The sequence below is a fragment of the Macaca thibetana genome, chromosome 1 (genome assembly GCF_024542745.1).
Source record: "Macaca thibetana thibetana isolate TM-01 chromosome 1, ASM2454274v1, whole genome shotgun sequence".
Classification (NCBI taxonomy): Eukaryota; Metazoa; Chordata; class Mammalia; order Primates; family Cercopithecidae; genus Macaca; species Macaca thibetana.
In genome coordinates this window covers 24,507,514-24,529,662 of record NC_065578.1, presented here as the reverse complement: position 1 = coordinate 24,529,662, position 22,149 = coordinate 24,507,514, and the positions used below count along the sequence as shown (strand labels likewise).

Sequence of the window (22,149 nt, the reverse complement as noted above, 5' to 3'; positions counted from 1 at the left end):
TGCCTCACAGAATGGAGCGGTAACCGTGCCTGCCTTCCCTGGGTGCTGCAAGGATTAGTTACAATGCCAAGGCCCTAGGCACAGCACCTGGGCACAGCACACTCCGCTAAGTGTTCGCAGGTGCTCCACCTGCCCCGGGCTTCCCATTCATTGTCTTCCCTGCATCGGGAGACAGCACCGTCATCCTGCTGCTGGCTCACATCAGAAACCAAGTCCTCTCAAGTCTCCTTTTCTCCCCACCCAAATCCATTCAACAGGATTTCTGGCAACAACATCTCTTACTCACCTCCTTTCCCCCTCCCCATCCACCTCTGGCTGGCATCTGCTCATCTGTAATGGTCTCCGGCTGCCCTCTCTCCCCCCATGTCACCCCCACCCTTTCTCCAAATAGCTACCAGGGCCACCCTTTGAAAATGCAAACCATTAAATGCCATTCCTCTCTGTAAGAGCCTCCAACCACCAGCCCCACGGCAGTGAGCCTCAAAACACCTACCTGCTTCTTGGACCTTTCCCCACCATGCTTCAGCCGCAGGGCCTTTGCCCATCACCTCAAACACACACAGCCCCTCTTGCCTAGGGCAGGAAGATCAATGGCCACCAAAGGTTCTAATCCTCAGAGCCTGTGAATGTTGGGTTACAAGATAAGATGGAATTAAGGTTTCAGATGGAATTACAGTTGCTAATCAGCTGACTTGGGGAGAGGGAGATTAGCCTGATTATCGAGGTGGGCCCAGTATAATCAGAAGGGTCCTTATAAGTAGGACAGAGAGGCAGGAGAGTCACTGTCAAAGTGACGAGATGTGAAAAAGACTCCACCACTGCTGGCTTTGAAGATGGAGGAAGGTGGCCATGAGCCAAGGAATGCAGAGATGCAGGCAGCCTCTCCAAGGGATTCATTCTCCCTGTGATGGTTCCTGGTAGATGTCAACTTGACCGCACTAAGGGATACCCAGATAGCTGGGAAAGTATTCTTTCCAGGATACCGGAACGGGTATGTCTGTGAGGGTGTTTCTGGAAGAGACTAACATTTGAGTTGGTGGGTTGAGTTAGGAAGGCCCGCCCTCACCATCCCATCAGCTGAGAGCCTGCATATAAAAGGTAGAGGAAAGGCAAATACTCTGCCTCTCTCTCTCTCTTCTGGAGTTAAGGCATCTTCCTCTCCTGCCCTTGGAATCAGAACAAGTTCTCTGGCCTTTGGACTCTGGGACTTGCGCCAACTGCTCCTCCACCCCCAGGTTCTGAAGCTTTCAGCCTCGAGCTGAGAGTTACACTGCTGGCTGCCCTGGTTCCCAGGCCGTTGGGCTTGGACTGAGCCACACTACTGGCTTCTCTGCTTCTCCAGTTTACAGATGCCCTGTTGTGGAACTTCCCAGCCTCCATAATCATGTGAGCCAATTCCCCTAATAAGTCCCGCCCCTACCCTCTCCTATTGGTTCTAGTTATCTGCAGAATCCTAATTAATGCACTCCCCTAGAACCTCCAGAAAGGAATGCAGCAAGGCCTGGCCAACACCTGTGTTTTAGACTAGTGAGACCGTTTCAGACCCCTGACCCACTAAACTGTAAGTTGAATGAATTTGTGTTCTAAGTCACCGAGTTTTTGTGATTTGTTACTGCAGCAAGATAAAACTAATACACTACCTCAGGGCCTTCGTACATGCCAATGAATAACCAAATGAACAAACCAACCCACCAAATCTCCAGTGCATTTTCCATTCCACCACAGCACGTTCCTACATGAGGAGTTCTGATGTTCTGGGGCATGGGCACCAGCATTCTGAATTCATTATCCTCCTATGGCCCCCTATTGTCCATCAGTGACAATACCTAACACCTCTAGGGGATAATCATTTATTTCATGTCTGTCTCCTTTGCCCTTGAATGCTGGAACCTACTCCCCTCTGTATCCCCAAGCCCTAGCACAGAGCTTGGCCATAAAGAGGGAGTCAACATAGCACATCAGTACTAACAATGGACATGCATTACCTCTATTATCCAGTAGTGGGCATCCACTGAGGACTTACTGTGTGCCACCCACTGGGTTAGGCCCTTCACAAGCATTTAATCCTACGCCAGCTCCTCAAGGTAGGTTATTATTAGCCCTATTTTACAAGATGAAGCAATGAGTCCTGGAGGGTGAAATAACTTGCCCAAGGACATGGAACAAACAGCGGCAGCGTCCATGTGCTGTGGCTCAAGCCTGTAATTCCAGCACTTCTGGAGGCCAAGGCAGGTGGATCGCTTGAGCCCAGGAGTTTAAGACCAGCATGGGCAACATGGTGAAACCTCATCTCTACTGAAAATACGAAAAATTAACTAGGCATGGTGGCACGCACCTGTGGTCCCAGCTACTTGGGAGGCTTAGGTGAGGGGAATGCTTGAACCCAGGAGGTGCAGGTTGCAGCAAGCCAAGATCACGCCACTGCACTCCAGCCTGGGTGACAGAGTAAGACCCCATCTCAAAAAAAGTAGTGGCAGAGGCAGGCAATGGATGCAAGAGGCTAATGCAGAGCTGTAGTCTTAACCATGACAGCAAATTGCTTCCTACCCAACCACCCTCAGAGGTAAGATCAGCCTCTCCTTTTGCCAACATTTGGGCTCTGTAGCTGGCAGATGGCAGAGCCAGTGTTTGAAGCCGGGTCTGGCTGATTCAAAAAGCTTTGTCTCTTCCATCTCACCAGGCTGCTCTACTGTCTAATGAATGAACCAACACAACATGGACCCAGCACCTCTGGACAGCATGTGGCACAGAGAATCAAACAAGGGCCGGCTGCTGCCCTGTGCCTGGCTCAAGTGGCCCATCCTTATGTCTGTTTCTCTTTGAAAATGAGAAATGTCCAAATTCCTGCCCCCTGAAGGCTCAGTCTGCCAGAAGGATCGGACGACCCGCTTTAAAGCTGCCCCAGCAGAGCCTGGAGCCTTTGGAAACATGAAAGAGGCGGAACCAGTTATTTTACCCAAACTTTAAGAATTTTTTTTTTTTTAAAGAAACAGGTTTAAGTGAAAACAAAGAAAATACCAACGCGAGTGGCAGAGAGATCCTACAGGGCACAGGGAACACAGGAATCTCCACGTGCTGGTTTCCCAGGGAGGTGATGCCATTTGAAATCTGGAAGTTCAGCCTTGATAATCGCCGTCTAAAGACTGCTTAGTGGCGTCTCTGCATCCACAAGGGGATTTGGGTGATGGGTTTCAGAGCCTTTGGGGCTTATAGGAAGGCCCTGGGCCAAGCACAAGAACAAAGGCTCCAGGAGGGCGGGAGTCTTGTTTTTCAGACAGTGTTGTCATTTCTGGAGAAACCAGCTGTGGGCATAGACCGCTTGGGAAATCCATTTAGAATCATGTGAAACCATCTACATTTTCTGGTAGTTCCACATTTTCTGGTAGTTCTACATTTTCTGGTAGTTCTTGGAACCAAAAGAGGATCAGCAAGATTCTTCTGACAGATTCCTTTCCTGGACTCAAGAAGGGGGCCTGAGAACGACTGACATTCCTGGGCAGTAAAGAGCCTTGTTTTTTGTCCAGTGAAAGCATTTCAGTTAAGAACTGGAGAATAAGCCAGTATTTATTTGTATGTATGTATTTTTAGAGACAAAGTGCTGTCGTCCAGACGGGAGTGCAGTACAGTGGTATGACAGTAGCCCACTGCAGCCTCGAACTCCTAGGCTTAAGTGATCCTCTTACCTCAGCCTCCTGAGTAGCCGGGATTACCGAGTAGCAGGTGTGTGCCACCACATCTGGCTGATTTAAAAAAAAATTTTTTATAAATATAGGGTCTCAATATGTTGCCCATGCTGGTCTTGAACCCCTGGCCTCAAGTGATCCTGCTGCCTCGGCCTCCCAAAGTGCTATGATTAAAAGCATGAACCAGTGTGCCCGATGGTGCCAGTATTTATTGAGCACCTCCATGTACCAGCCCTTGTGCCAGATGTGATCACACATTTTATCTCATTTAATTTTCCATTGCTCCTCCCAGAAGCAAGTATTAAGCCCATTTTATAGATAAGAAAACTATATAGCTCTCAACTGAGGTTGACAGCAGTTCAGTAACAATTCCAAGGGCACACAGCTAACTGTGTGCCCAAGAACTGAATACACCTTCTCTAGGTCTGCTGCTCTGATTTCTAACAGGAGACCAGGATTTTCTCATTCCTTAGCTGCCTCCAGATCTGGGACTTCCTGCTGGGGCCTGTAAACCAGCTACAGGAAACGGCAGCTCCTGCCAGTCGGCAAAACAGACCCTGCCATAGGCAGGGCGCAAATGAACGCATGGCCCATGACAGGTGTTTCAAAACCTTCACAGAATTCCTCTTCCCTGCACTTGCTTTTGAGGTACAACTATGGGTGATGGTGGCTCACCGGGACTCTTTCAAAATCTCAGAGACAGGCCCTTTCAGATTCTCCCCATAAAAGAAAGGCCTGGCTGAGATTTCTGTCGCTGACAGCCGTATGTTTTGTAGAAAGGAGGAAACCATCAGGTTTTCTCAATTCTGAGCACAGCAGCTAAAAAGTAGAAGGGTTGGATTCAAACCCAGGTCTGTCTGATTCCAATCTTTGCATGTTAACCGTTCTTTTCTCTCCCCACCTGACATACATTCAGAAAATATTTACTGAGCATCTACTATGTACCCCATGTTCTAGTACCTATGGCAGTAAACAAGATAGGAAAGGCACCTGCCTTCATGGCCTCTACATCCTAGTGTGGGGAGGCAGCCAGCAGCCAGCAGGAGAATTTTGAATGGTGACAAGCACTATGAAGGAAAGTCAAGCAAGGTAAGGGGGTGGGGGGTAACTGAGTGGGCAGGGTGGCCAAGGAAGGCCTCCCAGATGACAGCTGAGCTGAGACCTTAATAAATATCTGAAAAAAATGCACCTCGTTTCCCATTTATAGCCTGAGAAAGGCATTCGGGTTTTCTCTTTGTTCCTCCAGGCCCCCATCAGAAGAGATTCCAAAGTACATATTTTCTTTTCTTGGCTAGAAAAGCTTGCAAAACCCACTGATAAGGTTACCAGTTCACCCCGGGAGAGAGAATTCCAAAGCAGTAAACAGATCGGCCTAGCCTTACAAATGCCACATAAAATAACTGAGGTCCTGGAGTCATTCTTCCCATGAAGCCACGTAGCCGCCACCCCATAAGCGCTCCTTGAGTTTGCATTAATCAGGCCGCTCAGTGTGGGTTTTCCTTTCATTTTTCCAGGTCTGTGATGATGGGTGATGTGTGGTGGCACGTCTGGGTTCATAAAAAGGGGCTGGTGGTGTCTTCTCACTCCTACAAGAGTGAATTTCAGGGGCCACTTAGGATATTTTCTTTGACAGTGCTGAGCTAAAGCACTGTGTTCTTGAAAGGATTATTGCAGTTGTACTATAAAAGATAACCTAATCACACAGGAGAGAGTAAAAGATTGAGCAATTTGATTTCAAAACCCTGAAATAGAATGCTGAAGAACAATTAACTATGAAAATCAAAAGGCTGTAATCGTGATAAACTAATGGGGACAGACTAGGAGAGAGAGAGAGAGAAAAAAAAAACTCAGATCTTCAAGTTTCATTGCTTCTTTTTCTTTGATTTGCTTTTCTTTTTTTTTTTTTTTTTTTTTTTTTTTTGAGATGGAGTCTCAATCCATTGCCCAGGGTGGAGTGCAGTGGCCCCATCTTGGCTCACTGTAACTTCCAGCCTCCCAGGATCAAGTGATTATCCTGTCTCAGCCTCCCAAGTAGCTGGGATTACAGGCGCCTGCCACCACGCCTGGCTAATTTTTGTATTTTTAGTAGAGACAGGGCTTCACCATGTTGGCCAGGCTGGTCTTGAACTCCTGACCTCAAGTGATCCGCCCGCATCAGCCTCCCAAAGGGCTGGTATTACAGGTGTGAGCCACCACTCCCAGCCTCTTTGAATTGTTTAAATGGCCAAAATGAAAGCTCACACAGGCCTTCCACTGGCAAGATTTTGAGCTCTCTCCTCCTACCTCCCTCCCATTCTCACATCCTCTTCCCCAAGAACTGAATACACCTTCTCTAGGTCTGCTGCTCTGACTTCTAACAGGACCAGGATTTTCTCTTTCCTATGCTGCCTCCAGATCTGGGACTTCCTGCTGGGGCCTGTAAACCAGCTACAGGAAACGGCAGCTCCTGCCAGTCGGCAAAACAGACCTGCCATAGGCAGGGCACAAATGAACCCATGGCCCATGACAGGTGTTTCAAAACCTTCACAGAATTCCTCTTCCCTGCACTTGCTTTTGAGGTACAACTATGGGTGATGGTGGCTCACTGGGACTCTTTCAAAATCTCAGAGACAGGCCCTTTCAGATTCTCCCCATAAAAGAAAGGCCTGGCTGAGATTTGTCACTGACAGCCGTATGTTTTGTAGAAAGGAGGAAACCATCAGGTTTTCTCAATTCTGAGCACAGCAGCTGAAAATAATCTATTACATAAAACGATGTCGGTTCAGCTGCCAGTTGTGGAGGAGTGGGGGGTCCTTTACAGCTGCTGTTAATTAAACACCACCAAGTCTGCCTTTTCTAAGGAGGGTGGCTTCTACGCAACCTGCTGCCCTGAGAAGCTGCTGTTTTTGTCTCTTTTCTGAGCAAGAGGAAGAAATTCCTCTCCCTTTCACTACGGACTTGGTGTTCCGTTTGTGAACCTGAGAAAGATGTGTGCTACCGTTTGCTCTCCGATTTGACTCCAGGTCTAGCTGGGACCACTTAAGAGGAGTGAAAAGATGAGGCTCATTAGCTGGAATTCAACAGCCCCCCCTCCTGGATGTGAAGTCACTAAGTGAAAAATGAGGTCGGGGATGAAAATGATGCAAAAAGACAGAGAACTGAAATGCAAAAATGTTTCCTGGGTGGCTAGCTATGGCTACTTAAACCATTAAAAGTCTAAACCCTCCTGAGGTCAGGGAAAGAGCCAGAAGAAATCAGAGGCATAATTCCTCTCTTCCTATGACCAGCAAAATTTTAAAATGCAAAGCACCTCTAAACAGCTATTTGATTAGAGGGGTTTTTTTTTTCTTCCAACTAGGCTATGATAATTAGCAAATGCCTGGGAGATGAGATTTAAATATGCCAATCAGTCCATCTCAAGAGTTTAGCATGAACAATGTGGAATGTAATTATCTTCAAGCGATAGCCACTTTTGTGGAGTTACAGCCATAACTTGAGATCTGAAACCCAGTAGATGACCTCTCCCCACGGCTGGAGCAGCTGCTTTCCCACTAAAAAAAAAAAAAAAAACCAACGCCAAGTATTACCTGAAAATTCCACTAGTGTGACCTTTCAAGAGAATGATTTTGAGTACTTCTGGTGATAACTCTGCCACCATTTCTTCTACTAATGGGCCATTTTCAAAATCAGCAGGATGATGGAGAAAACCTGACTTCACAGAGGGGCCAAACAGACTCCACCTACAATATCTAATGCCTGATTTTCTCCATCAGTGATCATTTCTTAGGTTGGAAATATTCAAAAACCTAAAGACTCCCAACTTCTCATGTCAGGGGTGTGCAAAATGGGTCTCGAGGCAGAGATTGGTCTGTAATGGGACAGAGCGTTATCCAAAGATGATGGCAGAATGCAGCTAACTATTTGGAAGCATTTTTCTGTCTTGCTGCTGGGGAACATTGTATCGTGCAGAACTACTCCGGTTAAAATTAAGTCTTTTTGAAGATGTAGGCTGTTATCACACCGAGTCCATTTTTCACCCCACACATTGGGCACTCTCACTTCCTAAAACAGCTTTTTATAATATTGTGATGGCAAATGGCTGAGAGGAAGGTATCACTTCTACGGCCCATAACTACAGAGACGTGCGTACGTGTCTCTCAGACACAAAGGGACGTTACCAGGCAACATTGCAGAAACGAATAACATTGATAATCCATTCCATAGTAATAGCCTCTATAATTAAAGATTATTGCAAATACAATAGATCCTAACACAAATGGAAATAATGAAGAGACACAACCATCTCTCTGCCTCTTTGTCAGAAACTGTTTCTACACAGGCCGTGCACCTTTGTGGGAATGGAGGGGCCTATAATTAACCACCTGCCAGCATTGGTGGCCATAACTCTAACCAGGCTAGCACTTTCTTGACTAAGTTCTCACAAGTGATAATTAAAGCCACCAGCCTCGCTTGTGAGGTCTGCTCTCAACTGAGCAGTACATATATTTGTTGGCATGTCTAACAGTGACGGATTCTCCAAGTAGCACTGGCTGGAGTCTGGGCTGCCAGCATGTCCAATCGTGCGATAAGTGCCTCCTTATATGAGTACCTTGAGTCACAGCCCCCGCCCAGCGACTCTTCCCCTTTATCGAACAATGCTTTGCAATTTCAGCTCCATCTATCAGACACTTCCATTGTCTACTAATAGAGTTTGCAGAATCCCATTCCCCAGTCTGTAGCCAAGGCCAAGAAATCTTCCGTCATTCCTGTATGTCCGAGAACATTTCAGATGCACTGTAAACTTCGACTTGAACTCTGTCCACCATTGGCTGCCGAGCTGTAAAAGTGCCAGCCAGGGCTTTAATTCATAATTAGATGTTGGCTAGACAAATTATCTGTCTATATTACCTTTGCCTACCACTATCATATGGCAGAATAATGTTCAGTGTGGGGATACATGGAAAGTGAGCACTCTCCTGGGAGGAAATGTTTTGCAAAATCTATTTCCTTGACAACTGTTTTTCAAGCAAATTCTAGTACTGTAAGGTTTTTTCCCCCATGGTTTTGAACTATTCTGGTGTCTAAAAATCAGCATTGCCAAATGCCTCATATGAAAAATAGGGATTAAAGTAAAAAAACCAAACCAAAACAAAAAAAAACTAGTAGGGTTGAACATTTTAAAAGCCAGGATTGACTACTTTTTGGGGTGGTAATGAGCAGCATAGGGGTGCCACTAAGGCTCAGGTCCCCCAACACAGGTGACCACAGAGAGTGGGGAGGGTAGATGGGCTGCCGTACTGGCCCCCTCTACCCAGAATAACCTAGTCTCTATGGGGAATACAGCCTAGTCCCTGATCATTCCCCTTCTGGGAGGCTTAAAGAATCACCAAGAAGAACCCTGCCAGCCTCAGGAAGGACTCAGTCATGTTCCTTTAAATTCATATAACCCCTGGTTTTGTGAGACAGGCCCAATTTCAAATATTATGTCCCATTATCAGACAATGTGTGAGACACCATGTTCTAACTTTTTATTTGGAAAATGATCTTATGGACTTGGTGGGCCTCCTGGGTATGGGGAGAACCCACAGGGCCAGGACAGAGCAGTGGTATAGAGTGCTACCACTCTGCTCTAGGGGCCCTCTCCCTCACGACTTCAATGGAATTGTCAGTTCAGCTCTATGTAGGTCATGGCAAACCCACACACTCTTTTTACATACCCATCTCCCCATTCGTCCCACGGCACCCCCAACACAGTAATCCCAATACAGTAATCCCCCCATATCTGCAGTTTCACTTTCCGCAGTTTCAGTTACCCACACGTCCAAAAATAGGTGCGTACAGTACAATGAAGTATTTTGGGAGCAAGAGAGCCCACATTCACATAATTTTTCTTATAGTAGATTGTTCCATTATTGTTGTTAATCTCTTACTGTGCCTAATTTGTAAATTAAACCTTATAGCGACATATGTATAGGAAGAACATAGTATATATAAGGTTCAGTACTGTCTGCAGTTTCAGGCATCCACTGGTGGTCTTAGAACATATCTCCTGCAGGTAAGGGGCGGGGGGGTACTGTATTACACAATAAGTGCTGCCCATATGCCAAGAACTGTGCTAGACATTGGGGCTAAAGAGGAACAGGAGGTGTGTCTGCTATGGAGATCACATTATTTATTTATTTTATATATATATGTGTGTGTGTGTGTGTGTATATATATGTATGTGTGTGTATATATATATATATATATTTTTTTTTTAAGATGGAGTCTCACTCCGTCGACCACGCTGGACTGCAGTGGCACGATCTCAGCTCACTGCAACCTCTGCCTCACGGGTTCAAGCAATTCTTCTGCCTCAGCCTCCCGAGGAGGTGGGACTATAGGCGCCTGCCACCACGCCCGGCTAATTTTTGTATTTTTAGTAGAGACAGGGTTTAACCATATTGGCCAGGCTGATCTTGAACTGCTAACCTCGTGATCCCCCGACGTTGGCCTCCCAAAGTGCTGGGATTACAGGTGTGAGCCACTGCATCCAGCCTAAATATATTTTTTAATAGAGACCATCTTACTGTGTTGGCCAGGCTGGTCTTGAACTGCTGGGCTCAAGCAATCCTCCTGCCTCAGCCTCCCAAAGTGCTGGGATTACAGGTGTGAGCCACCACGCCCAGATGGGACCACATTTTTAAAAACAGAGTTCTTGATTTGGAGTGTATGGATGGGCTTTAGGGAACCGTGTTTGTGTGTGTGTGTGCGCGCACATGTGTGCATGCCATGAGCATTATTCCGGGATGGAGCATTTATAGTTTTTATAAGGTCAGCAAGGAGACTGTGACACAAGGAAATGTTAAGACTCATGTATAAACTGCAATGCAAACTGCTGTGCTCTGTTCTAGAGGTCCCTCCATAGAGGAATATGAAAAGGCTATGCAATGGAGGTGTTGTCTAGCTGCACCTGGACAAATGCTGAGGAGTCTGGATTCACTTGCCTGATGTCAAAGAACAAAGGCTCGTTCTCCAGGACACCCGTGAGGCCTCTCACACCATCTCCTCCTCCACTCTCACTCCTCCCTGCATTTGCTTATTCAACAAGGTTTTCCTGAGCATTTCCTCAAGCCAGGCCCTGTGAACAGGACAGACATGGGTCCCTGCCTCCTGAAGCTGACATTCTTGTGAGAGAGATAGACATCAGTCAAACACACAAACAGATGCAGAATTATAAACTAAGGTCAATTCTAATGAGGGGACAACAGAGAGAGGAGGCTGACTACCTGCAAGGGCCTGATGACTCCAGAGAGATGGGGAAGGCTTCCGGAGCATTCTGACCACTGTTCGCTGGCCAGCAATCTGGATTATAAATTGCCCCCAAGTTAAAAAATTCCTCAAGGGGAGAGACCGTAGATCATTTGGCTTTACAGTTTATAGAGCTTATAGCACCTGATGTGGAATAGGACTTGCATTTGCAAAACAAATGGATGAGGGAATGAGCAGACTATCCTGTGATATTTCTTTCATTACATATTTTTAACTCCTTGCAGGTGCAAAGGTTTCATCTTAGATCTCCCTTCAGCCCCACACACAGCACTGAGAACACTCAGCACATCATTACATTGGGAGGAGACATCCCATTTTCACGAACTCGAATGAAACTGTGGCTCTGCTTCCTGCTTCCTGCCTGTCTTCCACAAAGCCAGGCCTCGGTCTCCAGTTCCCGGCTATGCACACATCTCTGCTCAGACCCTGTGCTCAAGCTAAGCCTTGTCTCCTTCGGTGTGAGGTTGAAAGATCCGGCCACAATGGAGGCAGAACTCACCCTCGATGGGGGAGAGCAAGACACAGAGGGGGACATTTGTGCTCTGGGGAAAACAGGGGAGAGTTTGAAACTGCATACCACGCCGTTAACATGTTTATTTTGCTTACTGTTCCTCTAACTCCACTAGAACAGAATTTGTATTTCGTGTCTGTCTTGTTCATTGCTGTGTCCCTGGTGCCTGGCACATAGTCCACACTGGATACTTATTTGTTAAATAAATGAGCCAGTGAATGAAAGGGGACTCGGGCGAGACAGTAAAAGGAAATAGCCAGGAGCAAAGGCATACAGGTGTTGAAATACATGGGCCACGCAGCACAGCTGCACCCAGCAGTGTGCGGTTTAACAACCAACCCTCTGCATGTAGCTCCAACATGGGCAATGGTTGATATTTTCATGTACCTTAACAAATAAGATAAAACTGAAATTTAAAAAAACACCCAGAATTTCATGTGTTTGTCAACGATATGAGCCACTTCTTTGCTGAACTGGATGGTAAGTTTTGAATACTGTCATTTACAATGACACACTTTTGGCCAGGCATGGTGGCTCACACTTACAATCCCAGCACTTTGGGAGGCCGAGGCAGGAGGATCACTTGAGCCCAGAAGTTCGAGATCAGCCTGGGCAACACAGTGAAACCCCATCTCGACCAAAAATAAAAAAATTAGCCGGGCATGGTTGCATGCACCTGTGGTCCCAGCTACTTGGGAGGCTGAGGTGGGAGGACCCCTTGAGCCCAGGAGTTCAAATCTGCAGTGAGCCATAACTGTACCACAGCACTCCAGCCTGGGTGACAGAGTAAGAGTCTGTCTCAAAAATGGAGTTTCACTCTTGTTGCCCAGGCTGGAGTGCAATGGCACAATCTCACCTCACTGCAACCTGCATCTCCCAAGTTCAAGCGATTCTCCTGCCTCAGCCTCCCGAGTAGCTGAGATTACGGGCATGACCCACCATGCCCAGCTAATTCTGTACTTTTAGTAGAGACGGGGTTTCTCTATGTTGGTCAGGCTGGCCTCGAACTCCTGACCTCAGGTGATCCACCCGCCTTGGCCTCCCAAAGTGCTGGGACTATAGGCGTGAACCACCGTGCTGGACCATATATAAACACTTTTAAGTTTAATCTGATTAGCATTCTCTCTACCACTTTTCTAAGTCTAAGCAATTATCAAAACAATAAATCAAACCCAGATTTATAGTGTTTGCCAATTTCTGTGGCGAACAGAAATATTCCCACCAGGGCTGATTTAGAGCTACCAACATGATGTCACCGAACGTGGATTTGGTGTGGGCTGTGACATTTCACTATATATAGACACAACAGGTGCATACAGATAAATAATATAGTAAAACAATTAGGAAGGGATGAGTTTTGAGTATTGGCTACCCTTGTTTTTAATTTATTTAACTATAATTTTAAATAATTTGTTTTTATAAAGAATGGCTATTAACAATTTGCACACATTTCTGAAAATGTAACAACTGGCTCTCAGGAGTCATCCCTGAGTGTATCCTACAGGCAGACCAAGCCTTGCTTTGGGCACTGGCAAAGCTGGAGTCCAGGAGATTCTGCTTCAATGGACTCACCCAGGACTGCACAATCAGAAATGCTAGAAAGAAGCCACATCAATGTTTGCACAACATGTAACTTTTATCATTAAAAAAAGAAAGATTTCTTTTGAATTATATTTTAGGCTCCATAAGCTCCCCAGGTTTAGGGGTTCTAAAAGCCACATTCTGGCCACATCCCAGGCCTGCTCAGTTCCTGGAGGCAACAGCTTGAGAAGGAGGTAGCCAGCACTGTGCTTTTTACATAAGGAAGTATGTAATGTAGGAAACTGCAGTCTGAGGACCAAAGCAGCAGTTCCCTGCAGGTCATCCAGGTGAGAGGTGTTTCCAAGTCTGATGTGAGGGTGGCGGGCAGAGAGGCTGCTCCAGAAACAGAACTGTAAGCCCCAGGGAGTGTGGGGAAACAGCCCTGGAGACAAGCCACCTAGAACCAAACAGCCCTGACTCTGAAGGCTTCCCAGGATATTGGCTCAGCCACAGGCCAAACCAATCCCCAACCCGAGTCACATCCAAGCCCCAGCTGGGTGCAGCTGTGCTTAGATTAGGGAACATCCAAGGCAAGTGCGTGCCTTTGCAGCTCCAGTCCTTCCTCAGCCCTGCAATGGCCTCCTGCTCTTCCCAATGCATCCCCTCTGGGCAGCAGGCTCAGGCACGATGCAGGGCGTCTGGCAGGACCAGGGCCGCCGATGATGCTGCTGGCCAGGACTGAAAAATGCAGACTGCAGGCAGCACAAGCAAGCAGGACAACCCTGCTCAGCTTGTGTGTGTGTGTAAAGTCTGATGGAACTGCACAGGCTGGGGGCGTCTGGGGAAATATCTATAAGTGGCAATCGGCTGAGCAGCTGGGAGGAACTTCAGAGAAGAGACAGAATATTAAGAGGTGAGTTTGGGGCTGGGCGCAGTGGCTCACGTCTATAATCCCAACTCTTTGGGAGGCTGAGGAGGGCAGATCATTTGACCTCACAAGTTCAAGATGAGCCTGGGCAACATGGTGAAACCCCTGTCTCTACATAAAATACAAAAAAAAAAAAAATTAGTCAGGCATGGTGGCATGTGCCTGTAGTCCCAGCTACTCGGGAGGCTGAGGTGGGAGAATGGTTTGAGCCTGGGAGGCAGAGGTTACAGTGAGCTGAGATGGCGCCACTGCACTCCAGCCTGGAATATAGGGCCAGACCTCGTTTAAAAAAAAAGAAAAAGAAAAAAAAGCAGCAGCAGCAAGTTTGGATGAACAGCCAGGCTGTCTCCTTACTAGGTTCATTCCAAGCCCGGGACCACCTGCCTTCACTCCCCATGAAGCCTCGAGTCCCCTCCCACTCATGCTAGCCTTTAGGGTCTATGGTTTGGGATAACCAAGGGCTTCACTTTAGATTCAAAGCCTGGCTACAGGTTCACAACCTGGTGCTGCCACTTTCAAGCTGTGTAACTCTGGGCACACTTAACTCTGGGCACACTGCTTAATACCTCTGAGCTTCGGCTTGCTCACCTGGAACTCAGGAGAACCCGTCTCCCAGGACCACTGTGAAGGTGAACAGCTTATGGGAAAGGCCCACCCTCTGCAGCAGTCACTGAGTTTTGGTTGTGAATTACTAATATCTACTAGGCCACCCTGCATAGGACCAGGGGCTCCCGTAGAGCAGGAAAGCTGGTCTCATCTTCGGACAGGTCAAGGCCGGGGGGCAGGGCAGCAGGCAAGGAGATGGTGTCGAGCACCACAGGGCCTTGGCTGGAAATGCTGATGGGTGACCCCTGAAAGTGGGCAGCAGTCCAGCCGGTGGGTCAGGCTCTGTGTGTGTCCATTCACTTCCTTCCGTCCACACACAGACTCGGCCTGGGGTTCATATCCCTGGGGCCTCAATGCAGAGCAAGCAACTCACTAAGAGTTACATGGGTGTTTTCATTCTAGTGAGGATGATATATACAAGGCGGTACTAGCCAGTAATAACTTACTGAGGCCAAAGCCCCCATGGGTAACAGGGCACAACATGAGGTTCCCATGTTCCCAGGGCCTGTCGTCTTGTTTGTCTATGGCTCCGGCTGTATCAATCTCCTTTTTTGTGTTTGTCAAAGGGCAGCCCCCAAAGCCCCAAATGGGACATAAATAGAACTGAAGTACAACAAGCTACTATATTCTCAGCACAGGGAGTGTGAAACCCTTAGTCTTAAAGTGACAAATGGGTAGGAAATTATTTCTTGCTAAAGAATAATGAAGAGCATAAATTGCTTCTATGTGCAGATGATTCACTAGAAGGTAGGCACCTCTGGCTGCAAGGGGAAGGTGCCACCACTTCAAGCCTCAGCGCCACACTTCATGGCTTTCCCCCTACATCAAGCACCCCCACCCAGCTGCACCCGGGCCAGGCTGGCCTGATAACCCTTGCCCCTCCTTCTCCCCAGCCTCTGGAGAAGAGGCACTGAGAAAGGCATGGGGGAGGGCAGTCGGCTCAGTCTGAAAGTTCCTTTACTCCTAGAAAAGGGTTTTCAGGACCCAGAACTGTGCCCTCGGTAATGGTAAGCATGGCTGTGGCAGGCTCTCCTTAGGAGGCTGAGGGCCTGGGGTTTTCCAATTGGACCCCAGGGAGGAGACCTTTCTCCTGCTTGGTTAAGACCCAAGGTTGGTCTATCTTTCCATCTCTCTCCATCTCTCTCCCCTCCTTGACTCCTCCCTGAATAGCAAACCTAAATGGACAGCAAGATGCCAGCTTGGGCAGCACCCAACAAGTGTCTTCTCCTTTAATTTATACTTCTAACAGCACTTTCAACTGAACCACTGCAATTAAGCAGGCTTAAGCACTGCCTCACGTATAGCAGAAAGACACACAGAAGATTAACCGCAGACGGTAGAGACCCTGGAAGGAATTCAACACTCAGGCTTATTTATCCAAACATGAAGCTGACCCTGTAACACTGAAGAAAGTATTTCAGCGAACACCTGGGCAAAGCACTATCAAAGCAGGCAACTCAGCCGCCCAGTGCAGGTGCCAAATGTCTCCGCAGCCATATTATGAAACGATGTCTTTAAAAGTACGTGATACATGCACACGTATGTTTATTGCAGCACTATTCACAATAGCAAAGACTTGGAATCAACCCAAATGTCCATCAGTGACAGACTGGATTAAGAAAATGTGGCACATATACACCATGGAATACTATGCAGCCATAAAAAAGGATGAGTTCGTGTCCTTTGTAGGGACATGGATGCAGCTGGAAACCATCATTCTCAGCAAACTATCACAAGAACAGAAAACCAAACACTGCATGTTCTCACTCATAGGTGGGAATTGAACAATGAAATCACTTGGACACAGGAAGGGGAACATCACACACCGGGGCCTATTGTGGGGAGGGGGGAGGGCGGAGGGATAGCATTAGGAGATATACCTAATGTAAATGACGAGTTAATGGGTGCAGCACACCAACATGGCACATGTATACATATGTAACAAACCTGCACGTTGTGCACATGTACCCTAGAACTTAAAGTATAATAAAAAAAATTTTTTTTAAAAAGTACATGATAGGCCCAGTGTGGTGACTTGTGCCTGTCATCCCAGCACTTTGGGAGGCCAAGGTGGGCAGATCACTTGAGGTCAGGAGTTTGAGACTGGGCTGCCCAACATGGTGAAACTCCATCTCTATTAAAAATAAAAAAATTAGCTGGGCGTGGTGGTATATGCCTATAATCCCAGCTACTTGGGAGGCTGAGGCAGGAGAATGGCTTGAACCTGGGAGGCAGAGGTTGCAGTGAGCTGAGATTGCACCACTGCACTCCAGCCTGGGTGACAGTGATTCTCTGTCTCAAAAAAAAAAAAAAAAAAAAAAAAAAAAAACACTGATAATCCCAACCCAAGACCCACATCAGCTTTGGACTCTGCTAGTCCATTTGGGGCCCTCCCAAAAACAGGCAGCTCCTGAGCATCCTGAATCCAGGGCCTCTACCCACTCCCTCACTCAGCTCCTGAGCACCCCCAGTCCAGGGCCTCTACCCACTCCCTCACTCAGCTCCTGAGCACCCCCAGTCCAGGGCCTCTACCTACTCCCTCACTGGCAGCTCCTGAGCACCCCCAGTCCAGGGCCTCTACCCACTCCCTCACTCAGCTCCTGAGCACCCCCAGTCCAGGGCCTCTACCCACTCCCTCATTCAGCTCCTGAGCACCCCCAGTCCAGGGCCTCTACCCACTCCCTCACTGGCAGCTCCTGAGCACCCCCAGTCCAGGGCCTCTACCCACTCCCTCACTGGCAGCTCCTGAGCACCCCCAGTCCAGGGCCTCTACCTACTCCCTCACTGGCAGCTCCTGAGCACCCCCAGTCCAGGGCCTCTACCCACTCCCTCACTCAGCTCCTGAGCACCCCCAGTCCAGGGCCTCTACCCACTCCCTCACTGGCAGCTCCTGAGCACCCCCAGTCCAGGGCCTCTACCCACTCCCTCACTGGCAGCTCCTGAGCACCCCCAGTCCAGGGCCTCTACCTACTCCCTCACTGGCAGCTCCTGAGCACCCCCAGTCCAGGGCCTCTACCCACTCCCTCACTCAGCTCCTGAGCACCCCCAGTCCAGGGCCCTCTACCCACTCCCTCACTCAGCTCCTGAGCACCCCCAGTCCAGTTCCTCTACCCACTCCCTCACTCAGCTCCTGAGCACCCCCAGTCCAGGGCCTCTACCCATTCCCTCACTGGCAGCTCCTGAGCACCCCCAGTCCAGGGCCTCTACCCACTCCCTCACTCAGCTCCTGAGCACCCCCAGTCCAGGGCCTCTACCCACTCCCTCACTCAGCTCCTGAGCACCCCCAGTCCAGGGCCTCTACCCATTCCCTCACTGGCAGCTCCTGAGCACCCCCAGTCCAGGGCCTCTACCCACTCCCTCACTCAGCTCCTGAGCACCCCCAGTCCAGGGCCTCTACCCACTCCCTCACTCAGCTCCTGAGCACCCCCAGTCCAGGGCCTCTACACACTCCCTCACTCAGCTCCTGAGCACCCCCAGTCCAGGGCCTCTACCCACTCCCTCACTCAGCTCCTGAGCACCCCCAGTCCAGGGCCTCTACCCACTCCCTCACTGGCAGCTCCTGAGCACCCCCAGTCCAGGGCCTCTACCCACTCCCTCACTGGCAGCTCCTGAGCACCCCCAGTCCAGGGCCTCTACCTACTCCCTCACTGGCAGCTCCTGAGCACCCCCAGTCCAGGGCCTCTACCCACTCCCTCACTCAGCTCCTGAGCACCCCCAGTCCAGTTCCTCTACCCACTCCCTCACTCAGCTCCTGAGCACCCCCAGTCCAGTTCCTCTACCCACTCCCTCACTCAGCTCCTGAGCACCCCCAGTCCAGGGCCTCTACCCATTCCCTCACTGGCAGCTCCTGAGCACCCCCAGTCCAGGGCCTCTACCCACTCCCTCACTCAGCTCCTGAGCACCCCCAGTCCAGGGCCTCTACCCACTCCCTCACTCAGCTCCTGAGCACCCCCAGTCCAGGGCCTCTACCCATTCCCTCACTGGCAGCTCCTGAGCACCCCCAGTCCAGGGCCTCTACCCATTCCCTCACTGGCAGCTCCTGAGCACCCCCAGTCCAGGGCCTCTACCCACTCCCTCACTCAGCTCCTGAGCACCCCCAGTCCAGGGCCTCTACCCACTCCCTCACTCAGCTCCTCAGTCCAGGGCCTCTACCCACTCCCTCACTCAGCTCCTGAGCACCCCCAGTCCAGGGCCTCTACCCACTCCCTCACTGGCAGCTCCTGAGCACCCCCAGTCCAGGGCCTCTACCCACTCCCTCACTGGCAGCTCCTGAGCACCCCCAGTCCAGGGCCTCTACCTACTCCCTCACTGGCAGCTCCTGAGCACCCCCAGTCCAGGGCCTCTACCCACTCCCTCACTCAGCTCCTGAGCACCCCCAGTCCAGGGCCTCTACCCACTCCCTCACTGGCAGCTCCTGAGCACCCCCAGTCCAGGGCCTCTACCCACTCCCTCACTGGCAGCTCCTGAGCACCCCCAGTCCAGGGCCTCTACCTACTCCCTCACTGGCAGCTCCTGAGCACCCCCAGTCCAGGGCCTCTACCCACTCCCTCACTCAGCTCCTGAGCACCCCCAGTCCAGGGCCTCTACCCACTCCCTCACTCAGCTCCTGAGCACCCCCAGTCCAGTTCCTCTACCCACTCCCTCACTCAGCTCCTGAGCACCCCCAGTCCAGGGCCTCTACCCATTCCCTCACTGGCAGCTCCTGAGCACCCCCAGTCCAGGGCCTCTACCCACTCCCTCACTCAGCTCCTGAGCACCCCCAGTCCAGGGCCTCTACCCACTCCCTCACTCAGCTCCTGAGCACCCCCAGTCCAGGGCCTCTACCCATTCCCTCACTGGCAGCTCCTGAGCACCCCCAGTCCAGGGCCTCTACCCACTCCCTCACTCAGCTCCTGAGCACCCCCAGTCCAGGGCCTCTACCCACTCCCTCACTCAGCTCCTGAGCACCCCCAGTCCAGGGCCTCTACACACTCCCTCACTCAGCTCCTGAGCACCCCCAGTCCAGGGCCTCTACCCACTCCCTCACTCAGCTCCTGAGCACCCCCAGTCCAGGGCCTCTACCCACTCCCTCACTGGCAGCTCCTGAGCACCCCCAGTCCAGGGCCTCTACCCACTCCCTCACTGGCAGCTCCTGAGCACCCCCAGTCCAGGGCCTCTACCTACTCCCTCACTGGCAGCTCCTGAGCACCCCCAGTCCAGGGCCTCTACCCACTCCCTCACTCAGCTCCTGAGCACCCCCAGTCCAGTTCCTCTACCCACTCCCTCACTCAGCTCCTGAGCACCCCCAGTCCAGTTCCTCTACCCCACTCCCTCACTCAGCTCCTGAGCACCCCCAGTCCAGGGCCTCTACCCATTCCCTCACTGGCAGCTCCTGAGCACCCCCAGTCCAGGGCCTCTACCCACTCCCTCACTCAGCTCCTGAGCACCCCCAGTCCAGGGCCTCTACCCACTCCCTCACTCAGCTCCTGAGCACCCCCAGTCCAGGGCCTCTACCCATTCCCTCACTGGCAGCTCCTGAGCACCCCCAGTCCAGGGCCTCTACCCATTCCCTCACTGGCAGCTCCTGAGCACCCCCAGTCCAGGGCCTCTACCCACTCCCTCACTCAGCTCCTGAGCACCCCCAGTCCAGGGCCTCTACCCACTCCCTCACTCAGCTCCTGAGCACCCGCAGTCCAGGGCCTCTACCCACTCCCTCACTCAGCTCCTGAGCACCCCCAGTCCAGGGCCTCTACCCACTCCCTCACTGGCAGCTCCTGAGCACCCCCAGTCCAGGGCCTCTACCCACTCCCTCACTGGCAGCTCCTGAGCACCCCCAGTCCAGGGCCTCTACCTACTCCCTCACTGGCAGCTCCTGAGCACCCCCAGTCCAGGGCCTCTACCCACTCCCTCACTCAGCTCCTGAGCACCCCCAGTCCAGTTCCTCTACCCACTCCCTCACTCAGCTCCTGAGCACCCCCAGTCCAGTTCCTCTACCCACTCCCTCACTCAGCTCCTGAGCACCCCCAGTCCAGTTCCTCTACCCACTCCCTCACTCAGCTCCTGAGCACCCCCAGTCCAGGGCCTCTACCCACTCCCTCACTCAGCTCCTGAGCACCCCCAGTCCAGGGCCTCTACCCACTCCCTCACTGGCAGCTCCTGAGCACCCCCAGTCCAGGGCCTCTACCCACTCCCTCACTGGCAGCTCCTGAGCACCCCCAGTCCAGGGCCTCTACCCACTCCCTCACTGGCAGCTCCTGAGCACCCCCAGTCCAGGGCCTCTACCCACTCCCTCACTGGCAGCTCCTGAGCACCCCCAGTCCAGGGCCTCTACCCACTCCCTCACTCAGCTCCTGAGCACCCCCAGTCCAGTTCCTCTACCCACTCCCTCACTCAGCTCCTGAGCACCCCCAGCCCAGTTCCTCTACCCACTCCCTCACTCAGCTCCTGAGCACCCCCAGTCCAGGGCCTCTACCCATTCCCTCACTGGCAGCTCCTGAGCACCCCCAGTCCAGGGCCTCTACCCACTCCCTCACTCAGCTCCTGAGCACCCCAGTCCAGGGCCTCTACCCACTCCCTCACTCAGCTCCTGAGCACCCCCAGTCCAGTTCCTCTACCCACTCCCTCACTCAGCTCCTGAGCACCCCCAGTCCAGGGCCTCTACCCACTCCCTCACTCAGCTCCTGAGCACCCCCAGTCCAGGGCCTCTACCCACTCCCTCACTCAGCTCCTGAGCACCCCCAGTCCAGTTCCTCTACCCACTCCCTCACTCAGCTCCTGAGCACCCCCAGTCCAGGGCCTCTACCCACTCCCTCACTCAGCTCCTGAGCACCCCCAGTCCAGGGCCTCTACCCACTCCCTCACTGGCAGCTCCTGAGCACCCCCAGTCCAGGGCCTCTACCCACTCCCTCACTGGCAGCTCCTGAGCACCCCCAGTCCAGGGCCTCTACCCACTCCCTCACTGGCAGCTCCTGAGCACCCCCAGTCCAGGGCCTCTACCCACTCCCTCACTGGCAGCTCCTGAGCACCCCCAGTCCAGGGCCTCTACCCACTCCCTCACTGGCAGCTCCTGAGCACCCCCAGTCCAGGGCCTCTACCCACTCCCTCACTGGCAGCTCCTGAGCACCCCCAGTCCAGTTCCTCTACCCACTCCCTCACTGGCAGCTCCTGAGCACCCCCAGTCCAGGGCCTCTACCCACTCCCTCACTCAGCTCCTGAGCACCCCCAGTCCAGGGCCTCTACCCACTCCCTCACTCAGCTCCTGAGCACCCCCAGTCCAGGGCCTCTACCCACTCCCTCACTGGCAGCTCCTGAGCACCCCCAGTCCAGGGCCTCTACCTACTCCCTCACTGGCAGCTCCTGAGCACCCCCAGTCCAGGGCCTCTACCCACTCCCTCATTCAGCTCCTGAGCACCCCTAGTCCAGGGCCTCTACCCATTCCCTCACTCAGCTCCTGAGCACCCCTAGTCGAGGGCCTCTACCCATTCCCTCACTCAGCTCCTGAGCACCCCCAGTCCAGGGCCTCTACCCATTCCCTCACTCAGCTCCTGAGCACCCCCAGTCCAGGGCCTCTACCCATTCCCTCACTCAGCTCCTGAGCACCCCTAGTCGAGGGCCTCTACCCATTCCCTCAC

The 22,149-nt window shown here is 51.5% G+C and overlaps 2 protein-coding genes across 3 annotated transcripts in view; one reads left to right on the top strand and one right to left on the bottom strand.

The window, feature by feature from the left end:
* SYF2 (SYF2 pre-mRNA splicing factor) overlaps positions 1-22,149 on the top strand; it is a 466,254-nt gene that overhangs the window by 78,138 nt on the left and 365,967 nt on the right. The window contains exon 1 of one of the 2 annotated variants that reach the window (XM_050792736.1): positions 9,730-9,733. The exons of the other annotated variant lie outside the window; for it this stretch is intronic. The gene's annotated coding sequence lies outside the window, so the exon portion shown is untranslated. Of the gene's footprint in view, positions 1-9,729; positions 9,734-22,149 lie in introns of those variants that run through there. 2 annotated transcript variants of the gene reach the window in all.
* MAN1C1 (mannosidase alpha class 1C member 1) overlaps positions 1-22,149 on the bottom strand; it is a 179,277-nt gene that overhangs the window by 118,144 nt on the left and 38,984 nt on the right. The gene's annotated exons all lie outside the window — the stretch shown is intronic.